Consider the following 9,381-nt stretch of genomic DNA (forward strand, 5'->3'; position numbering starts at 1 on the left):
ATCCACCATCTTGTTTGTTCTCTCAAGCAATGTTGTTTTGAACAGCAAGGCAGATAGTTCTAACTCACCAGCTGCCCCTCTGAAGCCATATACAGGGTCACTTTCAGAACCAACTCGACAGCACTTAACAACAACAATCTACATTATATGTGTCTATAATACAGAGGATCTCTGGTAGTGGTTATGAGTCGGGCTGCTAACCTCAAGGACAGCAGTTTGAAACTACCAGTGGTTCCGTGGGAGAAAGTTGAGACTTTCTGTTGCTGTAAAGATTTACAGCCTTGGAAACCACGTACAGGTTCGCTGAGTCAGAAAAGAACCGACTACATGGCACATAACCACCACCACTAAAACACTTTACCCCACAGATGCACTTTCTCTAGCCTGCTATGTTAATCCCATTCTTTTACCTATGATCTAAGAACTTATTACCAGGTGTGGTCCAGGGGACATAGCGGTACTGCCATCTTCTGGGAGCTGATTACAAAAGCAGAACTCCAGGCTCTGCCCTAGACCTACTGGATCAACATCTGTGTTTTAACAAGTTCCCAGGTGATTTGCACATACATTCAAGTTTGGAAAGTATTGTTCAACATTTGTAAGTTAACAACTTTAACTAAGAACCTTTGTCACAGGCAAGTCGAGTTTCCAGCCTGGAGTCTGGGCTGCACTGTGTTGCTGATGCTGGCATCTTTGTTTCCCAGGATGCTGCAGGACCGCCTTCTGCGATGGTTCCTGCACTCCTGTGTGGCTTACTGAGCTCTTTTGTCCCTTACCATTTTATTCCTTTGATGACTTCTAAGCTTTTTTATGTGCTGTCTTAGGCTCGGTGAAGCTCATGTATGTAGACATAAAAAGAAGTTTATGTCAAAGAAATGGCTCACACAGTTGTAGAGGTGGCACATCCCAAGATTGGCAGGCCAGATGGCAGTTAAGCAGGTCAGGGAGGTAAGATGACCGATTGCTGACATCTCTCAGAATCTGCAGGCAGCAGAGCAAGCCACACGTTCAAGTCCAAAGACCCGGAGGTTCTGTGATGACCCAGATGCAGGATCATCCAGACCCAGCAAAAAGTGACCAAGCTTTGACCAAGTATCTAATATATTGGAAGTAGGCCACATCCTCCCCCCCCACCCCCCAAGGAAACGTCCTTTTAACTGATTGTCTGCTTAAAGCAGATCTCATCACAGTAGTAATTACATTGTATTAGATCTTGTCATGGGGGAATTGCTACTTAACTGCTAGTCACTTAGAATCCTGGCTCAGTCAAGTTGACAAAAAACCTGCATTGTAATGTGATGACTATTTTATAGTCAAAACCCACGTGAAATCTATTCGTAGTGTTGTTGTTTTTTTTTAATGTACAATTCTGTGACATTAATTACATCTACTATCACTACTATCCATTTTTCAGTGTTGTTTCATTTCCCCCCTCCCCAACAGAAACTCAATTTAGAAGCAGTGATAACTTCCTGTCTCTCTGTATTGGCTTGTTTGTATATTTCAGATAAGTGAGATCAAATGTTTGCCCTTTTTTGCTCAGCATCATGCTTTCAAGGTTCAGCCATGCCATAAGATGTCAAGTCGGTTCTGATTCATAGCGACCCTGTATAGGGTTTCCAAGGACGGTTGGCAAGTTTGAACTGCTGACCTTGTGGGTCAAACCGACCTTGCGGTCCTGTGTTTATCCTACAGCACCATACCAGGACTCCAAAGACAGATTAGGACGAACCAAAAAAACAACTTCAAGGATTTAAGAGTGATCTGGATATGACATCTGTCACCCCATCGATCGCCAGGGTTGATGTGGCTTATCTGGCAGGTTAGGCAGGCGTGTCCTTCCTCGTTGCTTCACTTGCATCCCTCCCGATGCCGCAGACCCCTTCTGAGGCTGTGCACTTGGTTAAAGAGGACGACCTTCCCCATTAGAGAAGGATTGTCCTCCGTTCAAAGGTGTGTGAGTAAATGCATTTTCCTGCTGGAACCTCCAACAAACTCAAAAAACCACACCAAACCCTCTGACATCAAGTTGCCTCCGACTCATGTTGTTGTTGTTGTTAAGTACCGTGGAGTTGGTTCCGACTCATAGTGACCCTGCACAGGGTTTCCGAGGCTGTAAATCTTTACGGGAGCAGAACGCCTCATCTTTCTCCTGCGGAACTGCTGGTAGTTTCGAACTGCTGACCTTGCGGTTCACAGCCTGATTCGTAACCACTACGCTACCAGAGCAACCCCCATAGAACACAGGAGAACAGCCCCATAAGGTTTCTGAGAGTGTAAATCTTTATGGTAGCAGACTATCTCATCTTTCTCTTACAGAGCAGCTGGTGGATTGGAGCCACTGACCTTTTTATGTAGCAGCCCCATGCTTTACCCCCTGCAACAAACACCATGACTCCTTAGACTAGGAAGAGGGAGAAGAAAGACATGTCAACCTGTTTCCAGAAATCCACCAATTAAAAACCCTATTGATCACAGTGGTTTGATTTCACTGCATGGAGTTGTCATGAGCGGAGGCTGATTAACACTGATATTGAGGAGGACTAGATCTTTAAGAGAACTACATTTTGCTGTTAACTGGAAACATTTCCATCATTCAAGATGTTCTGGAAATGAGTGGGAAGGAACAACTTGGTTGAATCTCAGACATATATTTCAAAACATTTTGAATCTACTTGTTTAAGCAAGATGTTTTAAAAGCACTTTGGCATTTGTATATCTGTTACTAATAAGAATGCATTCAGAATTGTTATAACTTGCAATAATTTTGGAGGATGAATAAGTGTAACCCAAAGTCCATTTTATGGAATATGCTTTACCAAATGTATATTGCTCACCCAAGTAATTGGCATTCTGCAAGTTACATCTTTCTGTCTTTTTGGTTATAACTAGATTTGCTGAGGATAAAATGAATGCTGTCTCTCTATTTTTTCAGGACATGGGTAAGGAAACTGTAATTGCAGTATTAAGAAATCCATCCCAGCTGAAGGGACAAACCACAAAGACTGTGGTTAAAGTGTTTGCAAATGTTTTTTTTTCTTCTCCTTTTAAAATCCAAACCATGCATTGAAATCTGGTTGTGCCTTGCAGGTGTCTGTTTTTATAGTTATTTCTGCTTTGTGATGGCTCAGCTTTCAGTTATGAATCTGGTCATATTGGAAAAAAAAATGATTAACTTTTCATTTTGTGTTTTAAAGCCTTAAAAGCCTCACATATTCCCCTCTCAGGCCCCAGCTCAGGATAACATGCCTCTTGCCCATCTAGTTCAAATGACTTTGCAGTCTGATGCATTAACCCACAGCGCCACACCAGGACTCCTTACAAATGCCTTTTCTCTTCTTATCCATTTGTTTTTACATTCGGCCAGTCTCTGTTGCCTTCCGTTCTTAGATGAAGTTCTTTCTATAGAGTCAGAGTAGGGCCATGGGGCATGCATGCTGTGGTGTTGGCATTGCAAATAGACTGCAGACAGCAATACTGATTTTGTGAAGAAATGCTGAGGCTTGAGAAGAACCGATTCTGACATTTACTAGTTAAGGCAGGTTAGACAGCCTCTCAGGGAATTTCTGATAACCTTGAAATGTATGGAAGATGTTTCAGACAGATGAAGAATCAGAAAAAAATTAGGAAGTGTTAAAATGTATTGTGTTTGACTCAGGACAAACAAGGCTCTCCTCTTCTTTGAATGGACCTGTTAGTAAATGTTCTCTTGACACTTACAAGTAATTACAAATTAGAGACCGATTTTAGAGTCGTTTATTGTTATTGCTCTCCTTTCATAACAATCTTTTGGAGGCAGATTTTTATTAAATACTATTCATTACTGGTTATGAGAGTTGAAACAAACCTGCCCTATTGTTAACAACTGGTGCTACAGTTGGTTAAGTGCCCGACTATTAACAGAAGGTTGGTGGTTCAAGTCCACGTTAGGCACCTTAGACCTGGTGATCTACTTCTGAAAGGTCACAGCTTTGAGCACTCTATAGAATGCATTTCTACTCTGAACACCTGTGGCTGCTATGAGCTGGAATGGACTCCATAGCATTAGGTTGAGTTATTTTTGGTTGGGTGGTGACTTGAAATTCTAGTCTTAGCTTGGGTTAAAAGAGCTGTGAAAGACAGTGAAAATATGTATGTAGCTTACAAACATGGCATGATGTGTGAAATGTATAGTCTCTCTCTTTCCTCTCTGAACTGTTGAAGTTATTCTTAACCAAGAAAAGAAACAGGCAAACAAACAGATCTGTTGTGTGGAGTTGATTCTGACTCGTGGCGACAACCCGATGTGTTACAGAGTAGGATTGTCTCGAGGAGTTTCTTGTCTGTAGTCTTTACAGAATTGATTCCAACTCATAGCAAACCCATGTGACAGACAAGAAGTGCCCAGTAGATTGTTTTGGCTGTAGTCCTAATAGCGGAAGATCACCTGTGCTTTCTTCCTTACAGCAGGGGTGGTAAATCCCATTTCTGCAAATATTCATAACATCGTTCTCATACCAAATTATCAACTTGAAAATTAGCCTGCTATATTCCGTCAAACTTTTAATTACCTTACCCCTAATGTGAATGGTTTAAAATTAAGAAAGGTGTGCGACAGGGTTGTATTCTTTCACCAAACTTACTTAACCTGTATGCTGAACAAGTCATCCGAGAAGCTGGGTTCTATGAAGAAAAACGTGGCATCAGGATTGGAGGAAGACTCATTAACAACCTGCAATATGCAGATGATACAACCTTGCTTGCTGAAAGCGAAGAGGACTTAAAACATTTACTGATGAAGATCAAAGAGCACAGCCTTTGGTATGGATTACATCTCAATGTAAAGAAAACAAAAATCCTCACCACTGGATAAACAACATTGTTATCAAGGGAGAAAAGATTGAAGTTGTCAAGGACTTCATTCTTCTTGGATCAACTATCAGCACTCATGGAGGCAGCAGTCAAGAAATCAAACAATGTATTACATTAAGCAAATCTGCTGCACAAGACCTTTTTAAAATGTTGAAGCGCAAAGATGTTAGCTTGAAGACTAAGGTGCGCCTGACCCAAGCCATGGTATTTTCAATAACCTCATATGCATGCGAAAGCTGGACAGTGAATAAGGAAGACCATAGAAGAATTGATGCATTTGAATTACGGTGTTGGAAGAGAATATTGAAAGTGACATGGGCTGCCAAAAGAACCAATAGATCTGTATTGGAAGAAGTGCAGCCAGAGTGCTCCTTGGAGGCCAAGATGGCCAAATTTCATCTCTCATACTTCAGACATATTGTCAGGAGGGACCAGTTACTGGAGAAGGATATCATGCTCGGTAAGGTGGAGGGTCAGAGAAAAAGAGGAAGACCACCAGCGAGATAGATCAATTGGCAAAATGGCGGCATCCGTGGACTCAAGCGTGGCAACAGTTGTGAGGTTGGCCCAGGATCGGACAGTGTTTCGTTTCTCTATGAATCGGTACCGACTCAATGGCGGCACCTAACAACAACAACAACAACAACAGTGTGATGGCTGGAGTCCTGGTTGTGGTGCTGTGGATTGATGCGCTGAATTGCAAAGTCTATTTGAACCACAAGGTGGTGGATCAGGCTCACCAGCCACTGCTTGGAAACCCTATACAGGGTTGGTATGGGTCGGAATCGACTCGAAGGCACTCACAGCAACAATGTGATGGATGGAACTACAGTTGCCTTGGGAGGGCCAGACCAAGTGTTTTCATGGGCCGAACATTCCCCACCCCTGCCTTAGAGCCTTTGGGTAGGTTTGAACCACCAGCCTTTGGGTTAGCAGCTAAGTGCCTAAAGCCTGCACCACCAGCTGAACACAGTTGTGGCATGGAGTCCTAGTGCGGTGCTGTAGGATAATCACTGTACTGCTAACGTAGGCAGTTCTAACCCATCAGCCACTCCTCAGAAACCGTACATATGATCACTATGAGTTGGAGTTGACTCAAGGGCAATTAACAACAGCAGGGACCTTCACAGCAGTTTGAGGACTAAGGTGCGCCTGACGCAAGCCATGGTAATTTCAATTGTGTCATATGCATGCGAGAACTGGCTGATGAATAAGAAAGTCCGGAGGAGAACTGATATATCTAAACTATGGTGTTGGAGAAGAATATTGCAAGTACCACGGACTGTCAGAGAATGAAAAAAAAAAAAAATTCTGACTTGGAAGTACAGCCAGAATGCTGAACGCTCCTTAGAATCAGGGATAGCAAGAATTCATTTTGTGCACTATACACATGATATCAGGAGGAACCAGGTCCTGGAAAAGAACATCATGCTTAGTAAAGTAGAGGGTCAGTGAAAAAGAGGAAGAGCCCTAATGAATGGTTGTAACAGTGGGCTCAAACATAGCAACAGAGTGAGGATGACACAGTAGACAGGGCAGTGTTTTGTTCTGTTGTGTGTAGGATCACTATAAGTCAGAACCGACTTGATGGCACCCAGTAACAATAAGGACCTTGAAATTTCTCTTAGGAGACTCCCATTTCACTGTGGTACCACAGAGAGCTCAGGGGTTGGTGATGCTGTTTCTCTGTTAGCATTGTGTTGTTGTCAAATGCTGTCGAGCCAGTTCTGACTCATGGCAACCCTGTATAGGCTTTCTGAGGAGCAGCTGGTGGGTTTGAACTGCCGACCTTGTGGTTAGCAGTCCAGTGCTTATCCTACAGCAGCACCCCAGGACTTACATAGTTAGCATTATAGAATGTTTAAATATAATTTAACATGAGACAATTGTGTAAACTGTAGTTTCTTTTCCTCCCTCATGGGTGGATAAATCCAGTCATATTTTTTTTATAGAATTGTAAACGCTGGGTGGTTTGATCCTTCCAGACTGACTAACTTGGAGTAATTTATATTTACAGCATACTGTGTGCACTAAAGCATAAAACCAAAAGGGTGCAGTTTCACTACCATCTGAAGTCATGAATATTTTTTATTTACATCATGAATCTCGGTTAGATTACAGTAGGATACACCTACAAATTTGAGAATCTGAAACTTGTAGCAACTTCCAGAGATAAATAAGTAACCTATAAGTCTGATTAGATAGCTTTGCTTGGCACATGTTATACAATACATAACTTTCCCTACTAACTCTTTTAGATTTCCTTATTGATGTGCCTAACTTATTTTCACATATTTGAGGTCTTAGCAGCACTTCCCCGCCCAGCTTCCTCAGGTTTTTATTATGAAAAAGTATTCCAGCAGAGAGAAATTGAAACATAGTTGAGTGAATTAGTTTGCCTGTTGTTAGGTGCTATTGAATTGGTTCTGACTCATCGGACCCTATGCTGAACAGAAAGACACTGCCTAGTCCGGTGCCATCCTCACAATTGTTAGGTTTGAGCCCATTGCTGCCTACCACTGTGTCCATTTGTCTCCTTGAGGGTCTTCTTCCTTTTCGCTGATCCTCTACTTTCCCAAGCATGATACCCTTCTCCATGGACTACTCCCTCCTGAGAACGTGTTCAAGGTATGAGAGATGAAGTCTCGCCCCCTTGGCTTCTGAGGAAGTACAGCTTCTGGCTGTACTTCTTCCAGGACAGATCTGTGTTCTTTTGGTTGTCCCTGATACTTTTAAGATTCTTCAACAACAGCATAACTCCTAAGTATCAGTTCTTCTCTGGTCTTGTTTTAGTCATTGTCCAACTTTCGCATGCTTGTGAAGCAATTGAAAATACCATGGCTTGGGTCAGGTGTACTTTAGTCCTCAGATATCTCTGCTGTACTACCAAAATACATTCATTGTTGACATTATCATGTATTTTCTTTATCTGTGTGTATTTACATATACATGTATGTGTAGAGTCTTGGTGTGGTGCTGTAGGATAAGCACTGGACTGCTAACCACAAGGTCGGTGGTTCAGGCTCACAACCTGTTCCTGGGAAGCCCTGTGCATGGCTATGAGTCAGAATTAACTCACCAGCACTTAACAACAACAATGTGTATATGTATTTTTGTGGAACAATTTAAATTGGGGTAAGCAGACATCATGATGCTTACTCTTATACATTTTGAAATAGTCGTCTCCTAAAAATGGAGTCCTGGCATGGTGCTGTGGTTAATGTGCTGGACAGCAAAGCCGGTTTGAACAGCAAGGTCGGCGGTTCAAGCTCACCAGCCATTCCTTGGAAACCCTACACAGGGTTGCTGTGGGTTGGAACCGACTTGATGGCACTTAACAACAGAAACAGCATCTCCTAAAAATACGGACATTCTCTTTCATGGCCAAATACCATTTCAAGGTAAGAAAAACTCTAGTTTTCTAATGGTATCTGAAATCTGGAGTCCTGGTGTGGTGCTGTAGGATAGACACCAGTCTGCTCACTGCAAGGTCAGTGGTTCAAACTCACCAGCCCCTCCTCAGGAACCCTATACAGGATTGCTGTGAGTCAGAACCAACTTGTTGGCACCTAACAGCAACATCTGACTTCTAGTCCATATTCAAATTGTCTCCACAAATGATCTTTTATGGCTATATCCCCCCTTAAACTGAGATCGAATTAAAGTTTATGGAGTCCTGGTGTGGTGCTATGGTTAATGTGCTGGACTACAAAGTCACTTTGAACCTCAAGGTTGGCGGTTCAAGTTCATCAACCGCTCCTTGGAAACCCCACACAGGGTCGCTATGAGTTGGAACCGACTAGACAACACTTAACAACAACAATGTTTATGTATTTCAATTCATATTCTGCTCTTAAAGTCTTGTTTATCTATATTCTAGAGTCAAGGGTCTAGAATAGTTCTTTCACATTTTCCCCCTATAACATGGCCTTTTCAAAGAGACCAGATCGCTTGTCTTGTAGAATGTCCTCTGTTGATGATTTGTTTGATCGTTTCCTGTGGGGCCATTTAGACTTCTCTCTCTCCCCCTTATTTTCTATAAACTAGAAGTTGAGTCCAAAGTTTGGAAAATCTTTTACTTGGAGGACGGGATGGAAGGAAATTTTATAAGTCAGTGTTGTCTTTCAGAGTGGTTTTCCTTAGAAGCCCAGGTCTTTCTGCGGCATTGAGTAAAGTGGAGATGGAATAATATTGGCACACTTCTGGCTAGAATCTCTTCCCTATTTTAAAAGATCTAAACTAAAAGGTCCATCTCCCATCTGTTAGTTTGTTATCTTGTGGTAGCTTTTGAATTGTGATGATGCTGGCTGTTAATGTCATTGATATTTCAAATACCAACAGGTTCACTCATGGTGGGCAGCGGAGCATCCAAACTAAAGATGAGGAAGAAAGGCCTGGTGATCTGTGTGTGAAAAGTAGCCAATGAATACCTTATGGGTCATAATGACCCGATTTGCAACTGATCCTGGGGATGACAGAGGACTGGGCTGTGTTTTGTTCCATTGTGCACGGGGCTGCTTAGAGTTGGAG

The 9,381-nt window shown here is 42.4% G+C and overlaps 1 protein-coding gene across 3 annotated transcripts in view; it reads left to right on the forward strand.

Moving 5' to 3' along the window:
* LRCH1 (leucine-rich repeats and calponin homology (CH) domain containing 1) overlaps nucleotides 1–9,381 on the forward strand; it is a 257,300-nt gene that overhangs the window by 44,404 nt on the left and 203,515 nt on the right. The gene's annotated exons all lie outside the window — the stretch shown is intronic.

The sequence above is a fragment of the Chrysochloris asiatica genome, unplaced genomic scaffold (assembly GCF_000296735.1).
Source record: "Chrysochloris asiatica unplaced genomic scaffold, ChrAsi1.0 scaffold00022, whole genome shotgun sequence".
Taxonomy (NCBI): Eukaryota; Metazoa; Chordata; class Mammalia; order Afrosoricida; family Chrysochloridae; genus Chrysochloris; species Chrysochloris asiatica.